General features: G+C 42.3%; 1 pseudogene; it reads left to right on the top strand.

Annotated features, from left to right (window-relative positions):
- Positions 1–10,073, top strand: part of LOC129653543 (ankyrin repeat domain-containing protein 26-like) — a 77,480-nt pseudogene extending 67,407 nt beyond the window's left edge.
- Positions 10,074–26,211: the final 16,138 nt, after the last annotated feature.

The raw sequence follows: 26,211 nt of genomic DNA, 5'->3' as shown, positions 1-26,211 counted from the left end.
CATAATTGTTTATAGATTCCAGGGAAAAGGGAAAGATTTTGTTTATATTCAATAGAAAAACATTATTAACAATCTTTCACAAATTATTCCTTTTGCATGATAAAGATCTAAATGACAAAACCCGTGCTTCCTTTACTAAGCGTGTCATTAACACATAATGTGTGCTCAATACATGTATGTCAGATACATGAAGAAACAGCAGAATGGGTGAATGAATGCCTATTGATGAATTTCTTTACAGAAAACAAAACTTTATTGACAGTAGATTTGCAGGCTTGCCTACCTCTGAAGTCTTTTTAATTTTTGAGAAATATGTTTTAAGATTCAGAAATTATTATTTATAGCTATAGCTATACCTGAAATAATACTATAGATTCATTTGCTATCATATTACTTAGAAAGACTTTTCAATATTACTTTATCAGCATATTTTGGAAGAGCAGTGTTGAAGCCAAACTTCCTGGCTTTGAATTCTGGGTCTGTTGGTGACATGCTGAGTGGGCTTGGGCAAGTTCCTCAGCCTTTGTGTGCTCCATTTCTTCCTATACCTATATCTCAGAATGACTGTGGGGATGAAAATGCTTTTAGGACATGTCAGGTGCTTCTAATAATGTATGGCCAATGCATAGGATGTCCTCAAAAAGCTAATATCTTGGTTATTCAAATGGATTTCTTTCTTAGAAGGACTGAAGGAATACCTCCCAGATAGGTCATATTGCCATAAAAGTTAGTTCTTATGGAAAAGAACAGGTGCCAAAAACACTGGTATACTGTTTCCTATCACACAACGCAAGTAACTTTATGTTTTTCCTTTTCCTTGGATCTAACTTTAATACTTTATTAATATTACTGACATTTTCTGTGTCCTTTAATGCTGCTCTTATTTATTTCTGCATCCTTTATAGACAATTACTTGCCAATGCAAAGAGTTATATAAAAAAGAAAAGTTGAGGTATTGTTTGTATTTTTGAATATTTAATATTAGCCTGAAAAGAATCATTTGTTCTTTTAGGCCTGCAAGGAAAACACTGTATGAAAAGAAGAAGGTATAGTAAAAAAAAAAAAAAAAAAAAAGAAGAACTCTCAAAAATATTATCCTTGTCGAAAATACTTTGTCAAAGGAATAGTGGTAAAATAGAAAGTCTTCCTTTGTTGTAAAGAAGTTTACTTTGAACACATCATTTAGAAACACTGTTGATATTGTTGATTTTTGCTATGGTCTCTTTTGTTTCTTTTGCATTTATTTCTGCTCTTATTTTTAAGATTTCTTTCCTTCTACTAACCCTGGGGTTCTTCATTTCTTCCTTTTCTAGTTGCTTTAGGTGTAGAGTTAGGTTATTTATTTGACTTTTTTCTTGTTTCTTGAGGTGTGCCTGTATTGCTATGAACTTTCCCCTTAGGACTGCTTTTACCGTGTCCCACAGGTTTTGGGTTGTTGTGTTTTCATTTTCATTCGTTTCTATGCAAATTTTGATTTCTTTTTTGATTTCTTCTGTGATTTGTTGGTTATTCAGCAGTGTGTTGTTCAGCCTCCATATGTTGGATTTTTTAATAGTTTTTCTCCTGTAATTGAGATCTAATCTTACTGCATTGTGGTCAGAAAAGATGCTTGGAATGATTTCTATTTTTTTGAATTTACCAAGGCTAGCTTTATGGCCCAGGATGTGATCTATCCTGGAGAAGGTTCCATGTGCACTTGAGAAGAAGGTGAAATTCATTGTTTTGGGATGAAATGTCCTATAGATATCAATTAGGTCTAACTGGTCTATTGTATCATTTAAAGTTTGTGTTTCCTTGTTAATTTTCTGTTTAGTTGATCTATCCATAGGTGTGAGTGGGGTATTAAAGTCTCCCACTATTATTGTGTTATTGTTAATTTCTTCTTTCATACTTGTTAGCATTTGTCTTACATACTGCGGTGCTCCCGTGTTGGGTGCATATATATTTATAATCGTTATATCTTCTTCTTGGATTGATCCTTTGATCATTATATAGTGTCCATCTTTGTCTCTTTTCACAGTCTTTGTTTTAAAGTCTATTTTATCTGATATGAGTATTGCTACTCCTGCTTTCTTTTGGTCCCTATTTGCATGGAAAATCTTTTTCCAGCCCTTCATTTTCAGTCTGTATGTGTCCCCTGTTTTGAGGTGGGTCTCTTGTAGAAAAAAAAAAAAAAGAAACACTGTTGATAAAGTTATCCTTTTGATAAAAATCTCTTCTTTTAAGAAATGTCTGTTTTTGTTTTGATACGGAGATTTATCACCTCTGTACACTTGGTGTATTTATACAGATTTTAAGGACATTGTGAAACAGTATTGTTTACGTGCAGGTCTGCTAAGCTGCTACGTCACTTCAGTCGTGTCTGACTCTGTGCGACCCCATGAACGGCAGCCCACCAGACTCCCCTGTCCCTGGGTTTCTCCAGGCAAAAACACTGGAGTGTGCTGCCATTTCCTTCTCCAATGCATGAAAGTGAAAAGTCAAAGTGAAGTCGCTCAGTCGTGTCCAACTCTTAGCGACCTCATGGACTGCAGCCTACCAGGCACCTCTGTGTAAGTCAAAGAACAAATTAATTACGTGAATGAACTGGATTACTTAACTCAGTCATCCAGGACTTTCTGAGGATGGTGACTTGCTTTACTCGATGAATTCCACATTGCAAATAAAACCTCTCAATGTGGGGTGTAAAGGTAGGACCGCATTATAAATGTTAATGGAAAGCCTGTCTGTGTATAGAGTAGTGATATATGCACACCTTGTCAGTACTGCTCTAGAGCCAGGGATATGTTACAGTGCTGTACATCTCAGAAGTTTGATTTGCATTAAAAAGACATGAAAGTGAGTGTATACTCTGAGCCACAGGCCTATGATAATCTCACTCACTGTACCTTCTGTTGACTCTTCTTCTTTCCTATGCCTTCACCCATGGTCAGGTCAGCATCATTTTCCTCCTAGACTAACTGAAATAATCTCAGGACTTCTTTCTGTGCCACTCCACCTGGCAGAACCTTGGTCTGCACAGCAACTGTAATTATTGCCTATTTTTAAACATTCAGGTCTCATCATGCTACCCCCTTGCTTCAAGCCCAACTGTTGCCTCTCTTTGCTGCATGATTAAAGATCACAATTGTGTGGTTCCATTTCGTTTTAGTTTTCACCCTTCTTTTTACATGAATTCTAGAATCAGCTTGTTAGTTCCCTAAAATGTCTTCTAGTCTTAACGTTTTCATTTTCCTTCAGTTCAAAATACTTTGTACTTTCTCTTTTCATTACCTTTTTGGTCCAAGGGTTATTTAGATCTGTGTGATTTAGTTTCCAAATATTGAGAGTTTTCCAGAGATCCTTCTGTGGCTCTTGCTTCTCATGATTCGATACGTGCATCCAGAGGGGCTCTGGGGCTAGGATTGATTATTTCCTGCCTTAGGAATTTTCCAGCCTAGCTCATGAGAATAGATAGAATTCCTGGGACTGAGTGAGCACCAGTCACAAGTTCCTATAGTCTTTTCAGATGGTTTCTCCCTGGTCTCAGGTGGTTTCTCCCAGATGGACTCTGTTCGTTCCTCTGCTGAATACCTGAGGGGCTCCTCCTCAGATCTCCAGGGTACTTTTTCTCTCTCTTCCACTCTCTCCTCTCTGCAGTTCTAATCTGTGATCTCTGCCCACTTTGGTTCACCAGACTGTCAGCTTCATCGCCTCCTGTCAGGGAGTCTGGCTAACTCAGCTTCCATTCCTTCTCCCTGTGTTGGGGCCTGGAAATTCTCTCAAGGCAGTGAGCTGGGGCATTCCTTAGGCTAACCTCATGTGTTTCCAGGATCATTGTCTTTCATTCCCTGAAGTCTTTTGTCATGAAAATCATTGTTTAATATATTTTGTCAGCGTTGTTTTTGCTCGCTCCACTCAGGAAGGTAAATCAGTAGCTGTTCACTCTGTCCTGGTTAAAAACATAATGGGAGCTGGAGACTGTCCACAGGGTTGTTCTTCCTACTCTAAGTAAGTAAGTACTACTTCCTGCTCATCCTTCATTTCTCAGTGTGACATCTCTTCCCCAGGGAAATCTTTCCTGGACCCAGTCTATGTCATGTTCTGTTATGTGATCATAGAACTCTCTTTTCTTAGAGTATCTATCTGAGCTCATAATTATTTTATTTGTCTTTGTCTTCTACTAGACTTCAAGCTAAACAAAACCCAGGGGCATCTTTTTTATTTGCAGAGCTTTAGAATATTTTCCATATTATGGACCCTTAATGCTTGTTCAATGCATGGATGAGTGAACGTGAATTGCACAGTCCTTTATACTCAAAAATTACTCACATAAATTCTTGTTTGTTAGTTTCTATCTTTGTTTTCTTCATCATGCAGGTTCTGTTGGCTTGTTGAAAATTCAGGATACATTTCTTTTGAATGAAAGACTAGTAGATTTTCAAAGAAGCCACTGTGAACTACTTAGAGGAGAATTTTACAGAATGAAAAGTAAGATTTGTGGGCTACAAAAAGAGCTGTCAGAAACCAAAGAAGTGAAATCAGTTAGAGCATCAGAAAGTGGAGTGGGAACGAGAGCTCAGCAGCTTGAGGTACTGTACACCTCACTTTTAAAGAAATATTTGAATTATTGTTTCCTTTAATACTGCAGAGACGTAGACATGTTATAAGGACTAACATTCTCTAGGATTTTACAGAGGAGAAAGTTTTAGTAGTATTGTGGAGTGTGAAATTCTTGGAAATAATATAGCATTTTCTTAACAGTGAATGCTTCCAATAACTTAGTGTATATTTTTCCCAATCATCATTTTCATGAGCATACAGAAGTCCACCATAATGGAAACCCCATTAAATATTTACCAAATTGACTTTCAGTTGTTTTTCACTTTTCTGCATTCTATTTAATACTGCAAGGAACACCTTTTCTATAAATTCATTTCTACCTTTCTAATTATTTTAAATACATTTTCTTTAATAATATCATATAATTTGGTCAAAATATGAGAACTTTTATTTTTGTGGTTATGCTTTTTTTTTTTAATTTTATTTTATTTTTAAACTTTACATAACTGTATTAGTTTTGCCAAATATCAAAATGAATCCGCCACATGAGAACTTAAAAATGGTCTGTGATCTATATTTCTAAACTATTCTTAGGAAAGTTTATATTACTTTACATTCCCATCCACAGATTTATGAAGTAGCCATTTTTCTCAAGAGAAAATGAGGACAGAATTTATGCAGTTTTATTCTTAACCCTCTGTCTGAAAACAGTGACCATTATTAAGTGTTTTTCATTGTATTCCCCCCATGTTTACTATTTTAAAAATTGTGAAGAGGGAACAAAAGTTATTGCAGCCGTGAATAATATCATGATTTTCTAAGAAGAGTTTTAAATTTTGCAGATTCATCTTAAAGCAAGAAGAAGAGAATAGAAGAAATGCTGAGATGTTTTATGAAAAAATGAGGGAGCATTTAAGAAGAAAAGAAGACCAATATAGTAAAGAAGTTGAAGTGAAACAGCACCTAGAACTCACTTTCCAAGCAGTAGAAGTGAAAGTGAAGACTGAGAGAAATGATCTGAATCAGGTAGAGTAATCTTTGGTGAAAATTTCAAATTTCTAACATGATTTTATCAATATTATTTATAATATCCCCCTTTTTAAAAAATACCATTATTTATTTAAATAAATGGTATTTTTTAAAAAGGGGGATATTATAAATAATATTGATAAAATCGTGTTAGAAATTTGAAATTTTCACCAAAGATTACTCTACCTGATTAGTGTCATTTTGTTTAGTGTTATAGGAAATTTTAGGTTAATTGTTAAAAACAAAAGAAAAGAAATTCAACGTTCCCAAAGTAACAAGGCCAGAAATAAGAATTGTATGATCCTGACATGCTGGGTGCACTTTTTCGAGCAGAGGGAGGAAGAGGTCACGTCAGTAGCTCACACAATAGATCCTGAGAAACCACAGGGTTGAGAATGGTGTAGAAACTGGAGGTTAAGCTCTCAGCCCACCTCAGGCAACCAATCCTTCAGCCTTGATGGACCATTCATGAGTGAATAGGTCTAGAAGAGAAGGGGCACTGGGAGGGAAGATCGTGCCTAATTTTACATCAACTTGCCTCTGGCCTTCAATCTGGCAGGTGGCTGAGGGTCGTGGACCCCCCCTCCCTCTGTGTCCGTCAGCCCTCCAGTCCACCTGCCCCATGAACAGCTCAGAGCTGGCTCCAGCTTTCCCAGATGGTTCTCCCTCACAGCGGAGTCCTCAAGGACAGGTGTTAACTGGCATCCTTGAGAGGTGCAGGAATTTTTTTCCAGCATTTGGTAGAAACCAGACACTCTTGAAGTTGGTTGTCCTTCCTTCTGCAGAGTTCTCAAGTGGCATCTCACAGCAGAGGAATTTGCTTCCACACCCGATGTCCCTCTCAAACTTGGACTGTGTCCCATCCCCGAGGTCCTAGCAACAGATCTCCCACAACAAAAAGCTCTCGGGAAGAGCTCGGGAAAGTAGTATTTGTAATTCAAATCCATTTGTCTAGAGCAATCAGGTAGTGACATACAATGGCCTCATCAAAGGAGAGGCCTTTAATATTTTCCATAGGAATCAATCTCAAATCTTTTCTGACTATCTCAGAGGAGCCGGCACCCTGATTGTGGTTTAGGCAAGGAAGACCATATATGGTCCACCATCGACTGCACTACCTGACCAAGTCCCTCTGCTTTGGAGTGAATGTGTCGGTCACTCCATGCACGTCGTCACCTTCAGTTTCTGAATCAGAGTCCATTCTTGGCTGCACTGTCATTTCTTTAACCAATACCCTGTCAACGACCTTTTCACATCATTTACTGTTTTTTATTTTGTAAAAACTGTGGCATCAGTTGTAAAAACACTTTTGAACACTTTAAAAACTTGTTTCTTTAGAATAAACTTACAAAAGTGCCTCCCCCGCACCAAGGGGTCGGGGGAAACTCTTGCTACCAATTAAAGATATTCTGGGTTTTGGTAATTATTTCACTTCCTCGATTGATCATTAGATTAGTTTATCACTTCCCCTAATGGTAAGGAGGAAACTATAGGCAGTTCAGAGACCACATTTTGGATGTGATTCTTCTACTTGTGAGAAAATGAGCCCTCTGCTCTGTGAGTGTCCTATTTCAGTACAAGGAACTTTTGAAAACAGTGATAGATATGGCATAATATATATTTAGTGATAGTTATTAAGTGCTTTTCATTGTATTTTTCCCATCTTACTATTTTAAACATGGAGAGATAATGAAAGTTATTGCAGCAGCAAATAATCTCATAGTTTTCTAAAAGCTTTCTAAATTTTAGCTTATTTACCATTAGTGTATGTACCATGAATTAAATAGGAAGCTTATTTTGTATTGATATGTTTGTACTAGAAACATGTGGTTTGATGTAAGAAGACTAGTAGAGTCCAAAGACCTGGAGAAAAGGCTGCAGCTTACTCATATTTTTAACTTTTTCCTTTCCAGAATCATTACAGCTCATGAGTTAATTAATGTTTGTATAAGTGCCTAGTACAGTTGTCAATAGGTGTAATTCTTGTAATTGCCTATTAAAATGTTAGAAGGTAGCATATTTTCAAGGAAAAACTTCTGTACAAAATTTAGTCTATTTATACAGAGTTAAGGCTCTTACTGTGAAGTAGATGTATAGGAGGTATCAAATGCAGCATTTATAAACCTAGCAAGTGGTGCTGTTTATTGAATTATAGTTGATTAACAATATTCTGTTAGTTTCAGGTATACAGCACAGCTACTTAGATATATATGTATATGTGTGTGTATATTATATAAATGGGGCTTCCCTGCTGTTTCAGACTGTAAAGAATCTGCCTGCAATGCAGGAGACCTGGATTCAGTCCTTGGGTTGGGAAGATCCCCTGGAGAAGATGGAGAAGGCAATGGCACCCCACTCCAGTACTCTTGCCTGGAAAATCGCATGGGCAGAGGAGCCTGGTAGGCTGCAGTCTGTGGGGTCGCTAAGAGTCAGACACGACCGAGTGACTTCACTTTCATGCATTGGAGAAGGAAATGACAACCCACTCCAATGTTCTTGCCTGGAGAATCCCAGGGACGGGGGAGCCTGGTGGGCTGCAGTCTATGGGGTCACACAGAGTTGGACACGACTGAGGCAACTTAGCAGCAGTAGCAGCAGCAGCCTGGAGAAGGAAATGGCTACCCATTCCAGTATTCTTGCCTGGGAAATTCCATGGACAGAGGAGCCTAGCAGGCTATAGTCTATGGGGTCCCAAAGAGTTGGACATGACTGAGTGACTAATACACATACACACTCACTCACACACATGCTTACATGTACACACATATTCTGTTTCAGATTCTTATTGCAGAATATTAAGTGTAGTTCCTTATGTTGTACAGTATATCTCTGTTGGTTATTTTATATCTACTAGTGTGTATATGTTAATCCCAACATCCTAATTTATCCCTTCCCCTACCCTGCTTTCCCCTGTGGTCACCGTAAGTTTGTTTTCTGTGTCTATGAGTCTCTTTCTGTTGTGTGAATAAGTTCATTTTAGATTCAACGTATAAGCAGTATGATATAATACTTGTCTTTGTCTGACTTACATCACTTAGGGTGATAATGTCTAGGTCCGTCCCTGTTGCTTCAAATAGCATTATTTCATTCTTTTTATGGCTTACTAGTTTTCCATTATATAAATATTCCACATCAGATGCAAATTTTAAGTGTAGACAGATCTATGAATCTTTTATTTTAAGCCTTTTGGGTTTGTTGTAGTTCAGAGAGAAGCCTTTCCAGTTTTGAGCTTTTTGAAAATCTCTTGGGATTTTTTTTTTTTTACTTCATGAATTCATTGTCTTCCATTAAATTTTTGAACCTTTGGGAGTTTCTGCTTGTATAAAGTCTGAGGATTGAATTGAACCTTATTTGTTCCTGTTGGAGACACACTTGGTGCAGTCTTTTAATTGTATAAACATACAAGTTAGACTTTCATTTCCGAAGAAATCATGGAATGTCACTTTACTGAGTACTAGCTAAAAATATCCTTTGTTTCACTTAGGTTTATGATAGTTGTGAAGAAACAAAAGACCTGTTGCACAAAAAGCACATGCTGCAGGAGGAAATTTCCATGCTAAGACGAGATAGATGCACTGAAAAATCAGCACCGGGAAAAGGAAGAGAACTATTTTGAGGACATTGAAATTCTCAAAGTAAAGAATGATGACAAATGATAAAGAATGATGATAAAAAATTCAAAAGGCAATAAAACTGAATGAGGAAATGTTAACAAAGACTATATCCCACTATACAGGCCAGCTTAATGCTCTGACAGCTGAGAATACGATGCTAAACTCTAAGCTGGAAAACAAAAAAGAAAGTAAACAGAGATTGGAAACGGAAGTGAAATCCTACCATTCTAGACTGGCTGCTGCCTTACATGATCATGATCAAGGTCAAACATCAAAAAGAGATCTGGAACTTACCTTCCAGACAGCAAGAGACTAGTGGTTATGCTTGTGGGGCAAAATGAAGTATGATGTGGCTAATCTAAAAGATAACAAGGAGACGCTTTCCCAGCAACTATGTACAGTGGAAAGTATCTTCAATAAGCTGAAAGTCAAGCTGCATCACACGAGAGATGATCTTAGAGAAAAGACTTTGATGTTAGAACGTGTCCACAGAGATCTAAGCCAATCAGAGTGTCAAAAGCAGGAAATTGAACACATGTATCAGAATGAACAAGGCAAAGTGAATACATACCTTGGAAAGCAGGAATCCTTAGAGGAGAGATTATCTCAACTCCAGAGTGAAAACATGTTGCTCCGACAGCAACTGGGAGCCGACAGTAAAGAGAAGACGGTCATTAGCATCCAAGAACAGTTTCAGCAGATTGTGAGAAAACTTCAGGCCAATATGAGAAACAAGTTCTGATGCTGGAGAAAAGAAACAAGGAGTTAATCAAGGAATGAAATCATTTAAAAGAGAGAGTGTATTGGTACAAAAATGAGAAAACAGAAGAAGTGAGTATCCAGAAGGAGAAATAATTCTCAGACTTCCTGAAAGAAAGTTCAAAGTGATTCTTGATTCTGGCTAAATGTTGAATCTAGTTGAATATAAAAAATACACAGGCTGTGAATCTATGGTCTCTAAACCAGCCTAAAAGCATACCTTGTATCCAGCAAATAAAAATTAGACCAAAGAAATCCTTTACTTTGAGTAGGGACATCGTGTCATTTATGAAATGTTAAGAGATTTAGTTCTAAATTGTTAACATAGACAGGTACTAGTAATTTACTCTTTATTAAGGCAATAATTTTAATCTTTATGTTATCACATTACAGTATTATGAAGAAGCAGATAAATGCAATGCTCAAACCTTAAATGAATATGTCAAAATGAAGCTTCAGTTACCTGGATTATATTGATAGTCAATTCCAGGTTTCCCAGAGGCTGTATTTTATATATCGTACTTTGGCTTCAGTAGCTTGTCATAGCTTTTTGTTATATTTGTTGATAAAATTTTATTTTTATTCATGTAAATTTGAGTTAATATGGGAATCATTTTAGCCTTGAATCATTTATTCTTAAAGCCTCTCAATTCTTCAAATGCATCTTAGTTAGTTAGTTCAGTCACTCAGTCATGTCCGAATCTTTGCAACCCCAAAAATCACAGCACACCAGGCCTCCCTGTCCATCACCAACTCCCGGAGTTCACTCAGACTTACATCCATCGAGTCAGTGATGCCATCCAGCCATCTCATCCTCTGTCATCCCCTTCTCCTCCTGCCCCAATACCTCCCAGCATCAGAGTCTTTTCCAATGAGTCAACTCTTCGCATGGGGTGGCCGAAGTACTGGAGTTTCAGCTTTAGCATCATTCCTTCCAAAGAAATCCCAGGGACAATCTCCTTCAGAATGGACTGGTTGGATCTCCTTGCAGTCCAAGGGACTCTCAAGAGTCTACTCCAACACCACAGTTCAAAAGCATCAATTCTTCAGCACTCAGACTTCTTCATAGTCTAACCCTCACATCCATACATGACCACAGGAAAAACCATAGCCTTGATTAGATGGACCTTTGTTGGCAAAGTAATGTCTCTGCTTTTGAATATGCTATCTAGGTTGGTCATAACTTTCCTTCCAAGGAGTAAGTGTCTTTTAATTTCATGGCTACAGTCACCATCTGTAGTGATTTTGGAGACCCAAAAAATAAAGTCTGACACTGTTTCCACTGTTTCCCCATCTATTTCCCATGAATGATGGGACCAGATGTCATGATCTTCGTTTTCTGCATGTTGAGCTTTAAGCCAAGTGTTTCACTCTCCACTTTCACTTTCATCAACAGGCTTTTTAGTTCCTCTTCACTTTCTGCCATAAGGGTGGTGTCATCTGCATATCTGAGGTTGTTGATATTTCTCCCAGCAATCTTGATTCCAGCTTGTGTTTCTTCCAGCCCAGAGTTTCTCGTTATGTACCCTGCATATAAGTTAAATAAGCAGGGTGACAATATACAGCCTTGACATACTCTTTTTCCTATTTGGAACCAGTCTCTTTTTCCATGTCCAGTTCTAACTGTTGCTTCCTGACCTGCATACAGATTTCTCAAGAGGCAGGTCAGGTGGTCTGGTATTCCCATCTCTGTCAGAATTTTCCACAGTTTATTATGATCCACACAGTCAAAGGCTTTGGCATAGTCAATAGAGCAGAAATAGATATTTCTCTGAAACTCCATTGCTTTTTCCATGATCCAGCGGATGTTGTCATTTTGATCTCTGGTTCCTCTGCCTTTTCTAACCAGCTTGAACATCAGGAAGTTCACAGTTCACGTATTGCTGAAACCTGGCTTGGAGATTTTTGAGCATTACTTTACTAGCATGTGAGATGAGAGCTCTTGTGTGGTAGTTTGAGCATTCTTTGGCATTGCCTTTCTTTGGGATTGGAATGAAAACTGACCTTTTCCAGTCCTGTGGCCACTGCTGAGTTTTTCAAATTTGCTTGCATATTGAGTAGGATGTCAAGAAACACCTGAAGTAACAGGCAAATTTGGCTTTGGAATATGGAATGAAGAAAGGGAAAGACTAATAGAGTTTTGTTAGAAAGTGCACTGGTCATAGTAAGCACCCATTTCCAACAACACAAGAGAAGATTCTACATGTGGACATCACCAGAGGGTCAACACCGAAATCTGATTGATTATATTTTTTGCAGCCAAAGATGGAGAAGCTGTATACAGTCAACAGAAACAAGACCAGGAACTGACTGTGGCTCAGAATATGAACCCCTTATTGCCAAATTCAGACTTAAATTGAAGAAAGTAGGGAAAACCACTAGACCATTCAGGTATGACCTAAATCAAATCCATTATGATTATACAGTGGAAGTGATAAATAGATTTAAGGGCCCAGATCTGATAGATAGAGTGGCTGATGAACTATGGATGGAAGCTCGTGATATTGTACAGGAGACAGGGATCAAGACCATCCCCATAGAAAAGAAATGCAAAAAAGCAAAATGGCTGCCTCAGGAGGCCTTACAAACATCTGTGAAAAGAAGAGAAGTGAAAAGCAAAGGAGAAAAGGAAAAATATAAGCATCTGAATGCAGAGTTCCAAAGAATAGAAAGAAGAGATAAGAAAGCCTTCCTCAGTGAACAATGCAAAGAAATAGAGGAAAATACCAGAATAGGAAAGACTAGAGATCTCTTCAAGAAAATTAGAGATACCAAGGGAATATTTCATGCAAAGATGGGCTTGATAAAGGACAGAAATTGTATGGACCTAACAGAAGCAGAAGATATCAAGAAGAGGTAGCAAGAATACACAGAAGAACTATACAAAAAAGATCTTCACAACCCAGATAATCACGATGGTGTGATCACTAACCTAGAGCCAGACATCCTGGAATGTGAAGTCAAGTGGGCCTTAGAAAGTATCACTACGAACAAAGCTAGTGGAGGTGATGGAATTCCAGTTCCCTATTTCAAATCCTGAAAGATGATGCTGTGAAAGTGCTGCACCTAATATGCCAGCAAATTTGGAAAACTCAGCAGTGGCCACAGGACTGGAAAAGGTCAGGTTTAATTTCCATCCCAAAGAAATGTAATGCCAAAGAATGCTCAAACTACCGCACAATTGCACTCATCTCACAGGCTAGTAAAGTAATGCTCAAAATTCTCCAAGCAAGGCTTCAGCAATACGTGAACTGTGAACTTCCAGTTGTTCAAGCTGGTTTTATAAAAGGCAGAGGAACGAGAGATCAAATTGCCAACATCTGCTGGATCATGGAAAAAGCAAGAGAGTTCCAGAAAAACATCTATTTCTGCTTTATTGACTATGCAAAAGCCTTTGACTGTGTGGATCACAATAAACTGTGGAAAATTCTGAAACAGATGGGAATACCAGGCCACCTGACCTGCCTCTTGAGAAACTTGTATGCAGGTCAGGAAGCAACAGTTAGAACTGGACATGGAAAAACAGACTGGTTCCAAATAGGAAAAGGAGTACGTCAAGGCTGTATATTGTCACCATGCTTATTTAACTTATATGCAGAGTACATCATGAGAAACTCTGGGCTGGAAGAAACACAAGCTATAATCAAGATTGCCGGGGGAAATATCAACAACCTCAGATATGCAGATGACACCACCCTTATGGCAGAAACTGAAGAGGAACTAAAAAGCTTCTTGATGACAGTGAAAGTGGAGAGTGAAAAAGTTGGCTTCAGAAAACGAAGATCATGGCATCTGGTCCCATCATTCATGGGAAATAGATGGGGAAAGAGTGGAAACAGTGTCAGACTTTATTTTTTGGGTCTCCAAAATCACTACAGATGGTGACTGTAGCCATGAAATTAAAAGATGCTTACTCGTTGGAAGGAAAGTTATGTCCAACCTTGATAGCATATTCAAAAGCAGAGACATTACTTTGCCAACAAAGGTCCATCTAATCAAGGCTATGGTTTTTCCTGTGGTCATGTATGGATGTGAGTGTTGGACTGTGAAGAAGGCTGAGTGCCAAAGAATTGATGCTTTTGAAGTGTGGTGTTGGAGAAGACTCTTGAGAGTCCCTTGGACTGCAAGGAGATCCAACCAGTCCATTCTGAAGGAGATTGTCCCTGGGATTTCTTTGGAAGGAATGATGCTAAAGCTGAAACTCCAGTACTTTGGCCACCCCATGCGAAGAGTTGACTCATTGGAAAAGACTCTGATGCTGCAAGGGATTGGGGGCAGGAGGAGAAGGGGACAACAGAGGATGAGATGGCTGGATGGCATCACTGATTCGATGGACATGAGTTTTCAGTGAACTCCGGGAGTTGGTGATGGACAGGGAGGCCTGGCGTGCTTCGATTCATGGGTCACAGAGAGTCAGACACGACTGAGCGACTAAACTGAACTGAACAGGTTCTGGGAGGGCGGTCACACTGGAGTCTATGCACGTGTTACACCAGGTTCAGAATCTTGTTGGGGATGTAATCCTGGATATTTTGTAACTGTGACCTCAGGTACCGGATGAAGGGTGTCCTCTGGAGAGAGCAAATATTTAACCCCAGGTACAGGGTCTGGGTGGGGGTTCACATTTGAGACTGTGGACATGTGACCCAGGTACAAGATCTGGGAAATGACAGCACCCCGGAGAATATGGACATCTGTCACCAGGTATTGGGTCTGAGAGAATGCAATATGGGAGAGACTAGATATGTGATCCCAAATATAGTGCCTGGGTGAGGTCACCCTGGGGACTGAAGACATGTGATCTCAGATAAAGTGTCTGGGACAGTGTCACCCTGGAAACTGTAGACATGTAACACCAGCATATGTTCTGGGAAGGGAGCTCACAATGGAAACTGTGGCTGTGTCATCCCAGGTGCTTGGACTAATGTGATAGTGTCACCCTTAAGTCTGTGGACTGTATCCACAGGTATGGGTCAGGGGGAGGGTGTCATCCTGGAGACTGGAAATGTGACCAGAGGTTCAAAGTCTGGGAGTGGTGGTCACCATGGAGACTGTGTACATGTGACCAGAGGTAAAAGTTCTGGTGATGTGGGGTCACCATGGATAATGTGGATATGTGACCCCAGGTGTAGGGTCTGGCATAGGTGGTTACCCTGGAAACTGGAAATGTGACCCCAGGTACAGGGTCTGGGCGAGGTGTCACCAAGGAGACTAGACATTTGACCCCAGGTGAAGGTTCTGTTAGGTGATTTCTCCCTGGAGAAAGTGGACAGGTGACCCAAAATGCAGTGTCTGGGATAGAGGCTGACCCTGGAGCCTGTGGACGTGTAAAGCCAGGTGAAGTGTCTTGGAGGTGGGGTCACTGTGGAGGCTGTGGACATGTGAACCCTAGTACGGGGTCTGGGAGTATTCACCCTGGAGACTATGAACATGTGACCCTATGAATAGGGTCTATGAAGGGGTTCATCAGGGAAACTTTGGCCATGTGACACCAGGTAAAGGATCTGATGTGGGGTATGAACGTGGAGACTGTGGTCATATAACCCTCGATGCAGGGGAGAAAGGGGTCACCCTGGAAACTGTGGGTGTGTGATCTCAGGTGCATGATCTGAGAGGGGTTCATCGTGGAGACTATGGGCGTGAAATTCCAGGGACAGGGTCTGGGGGGTGGGATTACCGTACAGATTGTGTGCAAGTGTTTCTGGTTACTGGGTCTAGGTGGTGGGGTCATCCTGAGGACTATGAATGTGTGACCCAAAATGCAGGGTCTGGGCGGTGCTCTCCCTGCATACTGTGGATGTGTGATCCCAGATGCAGGATCTGGGATGTGGGGTCACTCTGGGGATTGTGGACATGTTACGTCAGGTGAATGGTCTGGGAGGGTGTTACCCTGGAGACTCTGGACATGTTACCCTAAGTGAAGGGACTGGGAGGTGGTGTCACAGGACATTGTGGTCATGAGACCTCAGGTACAGAGTCGGGATGTTGGCTCATACTAGAGACTGTGGACATGTGATCACATGTATGTGGTCTGGGAGGGATTCACCCTGGATACTACAGAAATTTGACCGCAGGTACAGGATCAAGAGGAGGTTAACCTGGAGACTGTTTATGTGTGACCCCATGTGCAGTTTCTGGGAGGTGGAGTCACACTTCAGATTGTAGAAATGTGTTCCTGGTCCAGGGTGTGGGAGGGGGGTCACCCTGGATCTTGTGGACATGGGACCTTAGGTGCAGGCTCTGGGAGATGTCACACTGGGCACTGTGGTCATGTGACACCAGGTACATAGTCTGGAGGTGGTCTCATCCTGGAGACTGTTTATGTGTGAACCCAGGTGCAGGGTCTGGGAGGTGGGTCACCCTTTAGACTCTAGACATGCAACCCCAGGTACAGGGTCTGGGAAGTGGGGTTACCCTGGGGCCAGTGGACATGTGACCCAGGGCCCCAGGTCTGGGGAGGGGTCACACCAAGGAGACTGTGGATGTGTGACCACACATACAGGCTCTGGGAGGGTGTCACCCAGATGAATATGGACTTGTGAACCTGGTAAGGTGTAGTCACCCTGGATACTGTGGACATATGAACCCAAGTGTAGGGTGTGAGCGGTGTCAACAAGAATTTTGACATGTGACCCCAGGTGCAGGTACTTCAAAGAAGTCAACATGGAGCCTGTGGATGTGTGAACCCAGGACAAGGGTCTTGGAGGTGAGGTCACCCTTAAGACTGGACATGCGACCCCAGGTGCAGGGTCTTGAGGTGGGTTCACTTTGGAAACTGTGGATATGTGACGCCAGGTTCAGGGTCTTGGAGGACATTCACCCTGCAGAAAGTGGACATGTGATCCCATTTACAGGGTCTGCAAAGGTGTTCACCAGGGAGACTGTGGCCATGGGACACCTGGTATAGTATCTGAAGAGGGGTGTCAGCATGGAGACTGTGAACATGTACACCAGGTGCTTGGATGTGGCCTGTGGTCACCCTCGAGACTGTGCATGTATGACCCAGTTTCAGTGTCTGGGATGTTTGTCATCCTGGAGATGGTGCACCTTGGACTTCAGGTGTAGGTTCTGGGGGGTGCTTTCAACCTGGGGACTGTGGACATGTGACAGCAGGTACAGGGTCTGAGTGATGGGGTCACCCTATGGACTGTGGACACTTGATCCCACGTGTAGGGTCTGGAAGAGAGGCCTCTGTAGACTGTGGATATCTTACCCTTGGTGCAGGGTCTTGGAGGAGGTCAAAATGAACACTGTGGACGTGTGACCCCAGGTACAGTGTCTGGGAAGTGGTGTCAGCATGGGTAATGTGGACGTTTGACCCAAATGGTAGGGTCTGGGGAGAGGGCTAACCCTGAAGACTGGATGTGTGATTCCAGGTGCATGGTCTGGGAGGGTGTCACCTTGGAGATTGTGGATGTGTGACTCCACATATAGGGTATAGGAGGTGGGGTCACACTTTAGACTGTAGACATGTGACCCTGGTCCAGAGTCACCCTGGAGATTGTGGACATAGGATCCCAGGTACATTGTTTGGGAACTAGGTCACTGTGGAGACTGTGGACACGTGACCCCAGGTGCAGGGTCTTGGAAGGGGGTCACCTTGGAAACTGGACATGTGACCCCAGATACAGTTTCTGGGAGAGTGTCACCCTAGACTGTGGATATGTGACCCCAAGTGCAGGATTTGGGAGAGGGGTCACCCCGTTGACTGGACATATGTCACCAGGTGCAAGTTATGGGCAGGAGGGACACCCTGGATATTGTCGAAGTGTGACCCCAGGCACAGGGTCTGGGCATTCCCTCATAGCTCAAAATCTTCCCCCATAGCTTGGTTGGTAAAGAATCTACCTGCAATGCAGGAGGCCCGTGTTTGATTCCTGGGATGAGAAGATTTCCTGGAGAAGGAAATGGCAAGCCACTCCAGTATTCTTGCCTGGAGAATCCCATGGATAGAGGAACCTCGCTGGCTACAGTCCATGGGGTCACAAGAGTCGGACATGACTTAGTGGCTAAACCACCACCATTAAGGACTGTTAAGGGGTGAGAGTTTAGCAAATAGAAAATAAATAGGGTCTGGGAGAGGGGGTCACCTTGGAGACTGTGAATGTGTGACCCCAGGTACAGTGTTTGGAAAGGGGGTCATCCTAGTGACTACGAACATGTGAGCCCAGGTAAAGGGTGTGGAAGGAGGGTCACCATGACCCCAGGTACAGGGTAGGTGATGTGAGGTCACCGTGGAGACTGTGGACATGTGACTGCAGGTGTAGGGTCTGGGAGGGGTTTGCCTCGGAGACTGTGGACAAGTGATACAATGTGTAAGGTCTGGATGTGGGGATTACCCTGGAAACTGGAAATGTGACTCCAGGTACACAGTCTGGTAGGTTGGGTAATCATAGAGACTGTGAATTTGTGACAAGATGCATATGGTCTGACCCTGAGACAATGTACAGGTGACCACAGATGTATGTTTGTGAGGGAGTGTAAGAGTGTGTGAGGGTGTGAGAGGGAATTTAAGACTGTGCAAGGGAGTGTAAGAGTATTTAAGAGTATGTGAGGGAGAATAAGAGTGCATGAGGGCATGTGAGGGATTGTTAAGACTGTGCAAGAGTGTAAGAGTGTGCAAGAATGTGCAGGGGAGTGTAAGAGTGAGAGTAAAAGTGTGAGACGGTGTATGATGGAGTGAAAGAGTGTGTGAAGATGTGCGAGGGAGACTCAGAGCATGTGAGGGAATGTAATAGTGTGTGATGGTGTGTGAGTGTGTGTACGAGTGTTCAAGGGTGTGTGAGGGAGTGTAAGAATGTGTGAGGATTGCAATGGAATGTAAAAGTGTGCAAGGGTGTGCAGGAGATAGGAGAATGATAGGGAGTGTAAGAGTGTGGAAGGATGTGTGAAGGAGTATAAGTTTGTCAGGTAGGGCCACAGAGTGTAAGAGCATCAAAGGAGTGTAAGAGTGTGTGAGGGTGTCTGATGGAGTGTAAGGGTGAGCAAGGGTGTGCAAGGGATTGTAAATCCTTGGAAGGAAGTTTAAGTGCATTTAAGGTTGTGCAAGGGAGTATAAGAGCATGATAGTGAATGTAAGAGTGTGCAAGGTTGTGGGAAAGTGTGTAAGAGCGTGTGAGGGACTGTACATCTGTATGAGAGTGTGAAAGTGAGTGTAATCATATGCAAGAGAGTGTAAGAGTGTGTGATGGTGTGCAAGGGATTGTAACAGCATGTGAAGTAGTGTAAGAGTGTGCAAGGGTGTGCTATGGAGTGTAAGGGTGAGCAAGGGTGTGCAAGGGAGTGTAAATCCTTGCAAGGAAGTTTAAGTGCATTTAAGGTTGTGCAAGGGAGTATAAGAGCATGATAGTGTAAGAGTGTGCAAGGTTGTGGGAAAGTGTGTAAGAGTGTGTGAGGGACTGTAAGACTGTATAAGAGTATGCAAGTGTGTGTAATAGTATGCAAGAGAGTGTAACAGTGTGTGATGGTGTGCAAGGGATTGTAACAGCATGCAAGGTAGTGTAAGAGTGTGCAAGGGTGTGCTATGGAGTGTAAGGGTGAGCAAGGGTGTGCAAGGGAGTGTAAATCCTTGCAAGGAAGTTTAAGTGCATTTAAGGTTGTGCAAGGAAGTATAAGAGCATGATAGTGTAAGAGTGTGCAAGGTTGTGGGAAAGTGTGTAAGAGTGTGTGAGGGACTGTAAGACTGTATAAGAGTATGCAAGTGTGTGTAATAGTATGCAAGAGAGTGTAACAGTGTGTGATGGTGTGCAAGGGATTGTAACAGCATGCAAGGTAGTGTAAGAGTGTGCAAGGGTGTGCTATGGAGTGTAAGGGTGTGTAAGGGTGGCTGAGGAAATCTCAGAGCATGCAAAGAAGTATAAGAGTGTACAAAGATGAGTGAGGTAGTGTAAGTGTGTGTGTGTGCACGCGTGCATGCAAAGGAGTGTAGGAGGGTGTGAGGCAGAGGCATTGTAGTAGCATGTGAGAGAGTGTAAAAGTGTGGAATGGTGTGCAAGGGAATGGAAGAGCATGTGAAGGAGTGTAAGAGTTTGTGAGGGTCTGCAAGGGATTATAAGAGTGTGTGAGGGTGTGTGAGAGTGTAATAGTGTGCTAGGGTGTGAGATGGAATGTAAGAATGTGAGAGGGTGTTCCAGGGAGTTTAAGAGAGACCCCAGGTGCATAGTAGATTTGATGTCACTTGGAACTAATGGTCATTTCAGGGATTATAAGAACATGGGAGGAAGTATAAGAATGTGTGAGGGTGTCCAAGGACTGTAAGAGTGAGCAAGGTAGTGTAAGTGTGTGAGCGTGTGCAATGGAATATAAGAGTGTGTGAGGGTTATCAATGGAGTGTAAGAGTGTGCAAGGGTGTGAGAGGAAGTGTAAGTGAGTGACAGTGTGTGAGGGAGTGTAAGGGTGAGCAAGGAGGTGTAAGACTTCAATATTGTGGGAGGAGTGTAACAGTGTGTGAGGTAGTGGGAGGGAGTGTAATAGTGTGCAAGGGTGTGCAAGAGCATGCGAGGATGTGGGAGAGTGTGTGATGGTGTGCAAAGGCAGCCAAGGAGATTCAAAGATGTGTAAGGATGTGCGAGAACATAGAAGGATGTGCAAGGGTGCACGAGGTTGGGAAAGAGTGTGAGGACTTGTGAGAGCATGTGAGGACATGGAAGGGAATGTGTGGCCATGTGAATGCATGCAAGGGCAATGAGGGCATGCAAAGGCATGTGAGAGCATGCACAGATGTGTGAGAGTGTGCGAGAATGTGTGAGGGCATGAATAGCATGAGAGGGCATGCAAGGACATGCAAGAGTATGCGGGGGTGTATGAGGCCGTGAGATGGTGTATGAAAGCAGGTAAGGGCGTGATATTGAACTGTGGTGTTGGAGAAGACTCTTGAGAGTCCCTTTGACTGCAAGGACACCCAACCAGTCCATTCTGAAGATCAGCCCTGGGATTTCTTTGGAAGGAATGATGCTCAAGCTGAAACTCCAGTACTTTGGCCACTTCATGCGAAGAGTTGACTCATTGGAAAAGACTCTGATGCTGGGAGGTATTGGGGGAAGGAGGAAAAGGGGATGACAAAGGATGAGATGGCTGGGTGGCATCACTCACTCGATGGACATGAGTTTGAGTGAACTCTGGGAATTGGTGATGGACAGGGAGGCTTGGCATGCTGTGATTCATGGAGTCGCAAAGAGTTGGACGTGACTGAGCGACTGAACTGATCTGAACTGAAGGGTGTGAGAGATGTGTGAGGACGTGTGAGAGTGTACAAAGACGTGCAAGGGCATGGGAGTATGTGCAAAGACAGAGAGGGAGTGAAAGAGCATGCGAGGCCCTGCGAGAGCCTTCGAGGGCATGTGAAGGCATGTGAGGGTTTCTGAGGGCGTGTGAGAGCATGAGTATGTGTGAGATTTAATAAGAGTGTGCAAGGGCATGGGAGACAATACGATGGTGTGCAAGAGTGAGCAAGGGCCTGTGACGGCATGTTAGGGTTTGCAAGGACATGTGAGGTCATGTGAGAGTGTGTGAGGATGTGTAAGGGTGTGTGAGGGTGTGCAAGGAGTTGTGAAAGTGTGTGAGTACATTCGAGGGAGTGCAAGGCCATGTGAGAGTGCATGAGGGCATGCAAGTGGGTGTCAGAGGGTGCAAGGACATGCAAGAGGAGGTGAGGACATGAGAGACCATGTGAGGACATGCACGGGTGTACGAGGCTGTGGAAGGGCATGCAAGTGCATGTGAAAAATGTGCAAGAGTGTGTGAGGCCATATGAGAGCATGTGAGGATATGTGAACATGTGCGAGAGTGTGCAAGGATGTGTGAGGGGATGCGAGGACATGCAAGGGCGTGCTAAGGGGTGCGAATGGATATGAAGGCATGGTAGGGTGTGCAATGACAGGCAAGAGCATGTGAGGTCGTGTGAGGGTGTGTGAGGGTGTGTGAGGGAATGTGAGAGCACATGAGGGTGTGCAAGTGCATGCAAGAGGGTGTGAGGACATGTGAGAGGAAGTGATGGCATGCTAGGGTGTTAAAGGGCGTGTAAGGGCATGACAGGGCATGGAAGGGTGCATGAGGTCATGTGAGGGTGTGTGAGAGTGTGCAAGGATGTTTAAGAGTGTGTGAGGTTGTGTGAGCACTTGAGAGGGCATGCAAGGATGTGCAAGGGCATACAGGAGGGATTGTGTGAGGGCTTTTGAGGCCATTTGATGTCATGTGAGTGCATGCCAGGATGTGTGAGAATGTATGAGCATGGGTGAGAGTGTAGTAGGGCCTGCAAGGGTGTGTGAGGGCATGTGTGGTCATGTGAGGGCTTGGGAGTACGTTTGTGGTTGTGCAAGAGTGTGCGAGTGTGTGCAAGAGCATTTGAGGGCAAGTGAGGGCATGTGAGGACATGTGAGGCCATGCATGGGCGTGCTCAGTTCCGTTCAGTTCAGTCACTCAGTCGTGTCTGACTCTTTGCGACCCAATGAATGGCAGCACGCCAGGCCTCCCTGTCCATCACCAACTCCTGGAGTCCACCCAAACACATGTCCATTGAGTTGGTGATGCCATCCAATCATCTCATCCTCTGTCGTCCCCTTCTCCTCCTGTGCTCAATCTTTCCCAACATCAAGGTCTTTTAAAAAGAGTCAGCTCTTTACATCAGGTGGCCAAAGTATTGTAGTTTCAGCTTCAACATCCCTATAATACCTGTGATATGTTTAATAGAAAAAGATTGTAAAAATTGTTTAAAGTGTCTAGAAATATAGGCAGGGTATAACATGTTGTGTAGCTTCACTGTGAAGAGGTGTGGCCCAGATAAATGAGGAATTTGTGTCTATACAGACATGTAGGAAAGAAAATGGAGAAAGTTCAGGGCAAAGAGTTACATCCATTTGTCATAGTTCATTAGGTTGTAAACCGTGAGGATTAATACCTTGTGTGATGGGTAGAGGTGCAAGTAGAGAAATTACTAATAATTTCAAAGCCAATTAGAGTTTTAATCCTTTTTTTATTGATAATGATTAGAGAAATTAAATCAAGGTAGGGTGTAAGTGACTTTATTTTCTTAAAACGGATATAGATCCATATTACTGGGTGTTTTTGTTCAAGAAGTCTTGTGGGAAAATGAAGAGAGGGGAGTAATACATTGTCTATTAACAACAAACCCCAAATAATGGTAAGGTGTAGAGGTTTTAATTTTTTCAGGGACAATGATTAATCCAGAGTTTTTTAAGCATAGTTGAGCTATATCAAACATGTGTTGGGTTTCTAAGATAGATGGAGCTGAAAACAATATATCATTCATATAGTGAATAATAAGTTAGGAAATTGTTTTTTCCAGGCTCAAGGGCTTTGGTTACATAGTACTGAAACATGGTGGGAAAATTCATCATCTCTTGTGGCAGTACAGTCTATTGGTACCATTTATGAGGTCCAATATGATTAGGATAAGGGAGAGAGAAAGTGAATCTCTCTCGGCCTAAAGGGTGTAAAGGTATATTAAACAAGCAATCTTATAAATCAATAATAATAATATTATGCCAATTTTGAGGAATAGTAGTAGGTGATGGGATTCCTGGTTGTAATGTACCCATAGGTTTCATAGATGCATTAACTTTTCTAAGGTCTGTTAGGGGACGCCATTTGTTAGTTTTTTTTTTTTTTTTTTTTTTTAATAACAAAAATAGGAAAGTTCCGAGGAGAACAAGATTCCTCAGTGTGTTTTAATTCTAGTTGTGTATCTGTAAGTTCCTTCAGTTCAGTTCAGTTCAGTTGCTCAGTCGTGTCCGACTCTTTGCGACCCCATGAATCACAGCACACCAGGCCTCCCTGTCCATCACCATCTCCCAGAGTTCATTCAAACTCACAACCATCGAGTCGGTGATGCCATCCAGCCATCTCAACCTCTGTCATCCCCCTTTCTTCCTGCCCCCAATCTCTCCCAGCATCAGAGTCTTTTCCAATGAGTCAACTCTTTGCATGAGGTGGCCAAAGTATTGGAGTTTCAGCTTTAGCATCATTCCTTCCAAAGAACACCCAGGGCTGATCTCCTTTAGAATGGACTGGTTGGATCTCCTTGCAGTCCAAGGGACTCTAAAGAGTCTTTTCCAACACCACAGTTCAAAAGCATCAATTCTTCGGCACTCAGCTTTCTTCACAGTCCAACTCTCACATCCATACGTGACCACTGGCAAAACCATAGCCTTGACTAGACGGACCTTTGTTAGCAAAGTAATGTCTCTGCTTTTCAATATGCTATATAGATTGGTCACAACTTTTCTCCCAAGGAGTAAGCGTCTTTTAATCTCATGGCTACAGTCACCATCTGCATTGATTTTGGAGCCCCCAAAGATAAAGTCTGACACTGTTTCCACTATTTTCCCATCTATTTCCCATGAAGTGATGGGACCAGATTCCATGATCTTAGTTTTCTGAATGTTGAGCTTTAAGCCAAAATTTTCACTCTCCTCTTTCACCTTCATCAAGAGGCTTTTTAGTTCCTCTTCACTTTTTGCCATTAGGGTGCTGTCATCTGAATATCTGAGGTTATTGATATTTCTCCCGGCAATCTTGATTCCAGCTTCTGCTTATTCCAGCCCAGCGTTTCTCATGATGTACTCTGCATATAAGTTAAATAAGCAGGGTGACAATATACAGCCTTGATGTACTCCTTTTCCTATTTGGAACCAGTCTCTTTTTCCATGTCCAGTTCTAACTGTTGCTTCCTGACCTGCATACAGGTTTCTCAAGAGGCAAGTCAGGTGGTCTGGTATTCCCATCTCTTAAAACTTTTCCACAGTTTATTGTGATCCACACAGTCAAAGGCTTTGGCATAGTCAATAAAGCAGAAATAGATGTTTTTCTGGAACTCTCTTGCTTTTTCGATCCAGCGGATGTTGGCAATTTGATCTCTGGTTCCTCTGCCTTTTCTAAAACCAGCTTGAACTTCTGGAAGTCCACAATTCACGTATTGCTGAAGCCTGGCTTGGAGAATTTTGAGCATTACTTTATTAACCTGTGAGATGAGTGCAATTGTGCAGTAGTTTGAGCATTCTTTGGCATTGCCTTTCTTTGGGATTGGAATGAAAACTGACCTTTTCCAGTCCTCTGGCCACTGCTGAGTTTTCCAAATTTGCTGGCATATTGAGTGCAGCACTTTCACAGCATCATCTTTCAGGATTTGAAATAGCTCAACTGAAATTCTATCACCTCCACTAGCTTTGTTCGTAGTGATGCTTTCTAAGGCCCACTTGACTACATTCCAGGATGTCTGGCTCTAGGTCAGTGATAACACCATTGTGATTATCTTGATCATGAAGCTCTTTTTTGTAAAGTTCTTTTGTGTATTCTTGCACATCTTCTTAATATCTTCTGCTTCTTTTAGATCCATACCATTTCTGTCCTTTATTGAGCCCATCTTTGCATGAAATGTTCCCTTGGTATCTCTGATTTTCTTGAAGAGGTCTCTAGTCTTTCCCATTCTGTTGTTTTCCTTTATTTCTTTGCATTGATCGCTGAGGAAGGCTTTCTTATCTCTTCCTGCTATTCTTTGGAACTCTGCATTCAGATGCTTATATCTTTCCTTTTCTCCTTTGCTTTTCACTTCTCTTCTTTTCACAGCTATTTGTAAGGCCTCCTGAGGCAGCCATTTTGCTTTTTTGCATTTCTTTTCCATGGGGATGGTCTTGATCCCTGTCTCCTGTACAATATCATGAACCTCCTCCATAGTTCATCAGGCACTCTATCTATAAGATCTAGGCCCTTAAATCTATTACTCACTTCCACTGTATAATCATAATGGATTTGATTTAGGTCATACCCAAATGGTCTAGTGGTTTTCCCTACTTTCTTCAATTTAAGTCTGAATTTGGCAATAAGGAGTTCATGTTCTGAGCCACAGTCAGCTCCCAGCCTTGTTTTCGTGGACTGTATAGAGCTTTTGCAGATAATCCATCTGATTTCGGTGTTGACCATCTGATGATATCCATGTGTAGAGTCTTCTCTTGTGTTGTTGGAAGAGGGTGTTTGCTATGACCAGTGCATTCTCTTGGCAAAATTCTATTAGCCTTTGCCCTGCTTCATTCTGTATTCCAAGGCCAAATTTGCCTGTTATTCCAGGTGTTTATTGACTTCCTACTTTTGCATTCCAGTCCCCTATAATGAAAAGGACATCTTTTTTGGCTGTTAGTTCTAAAAGGTCTTGTAGGTCTCCATAGAACCGTTCATCTTCAGCTTCTTGAGCATTACTGGTTGGGGCATAGACTTGGATTACTGTGATATTGAATGGTTTGCCTTGGACACAAAC

This window comes from Bubalus kerabau, chromosome 1 (genome assembly GCF_029407905.1).
Source record: "Bubalus kerabau isolate K-KA32 ecotype Philippines breed swamp buffalo chromosome 1, PCC_UOA_SB_1v2, whole genome shotgun sequence".
Lineage (NCBI taxonomy): Eukaryota > Metazoa > Chordata > Mammalia > Artiodactyla > Bovidae > Bubalus > Bubalus kerabau.
This window is presented reverse-complemented; position numbering and strand designations above follow the sequence as displayed.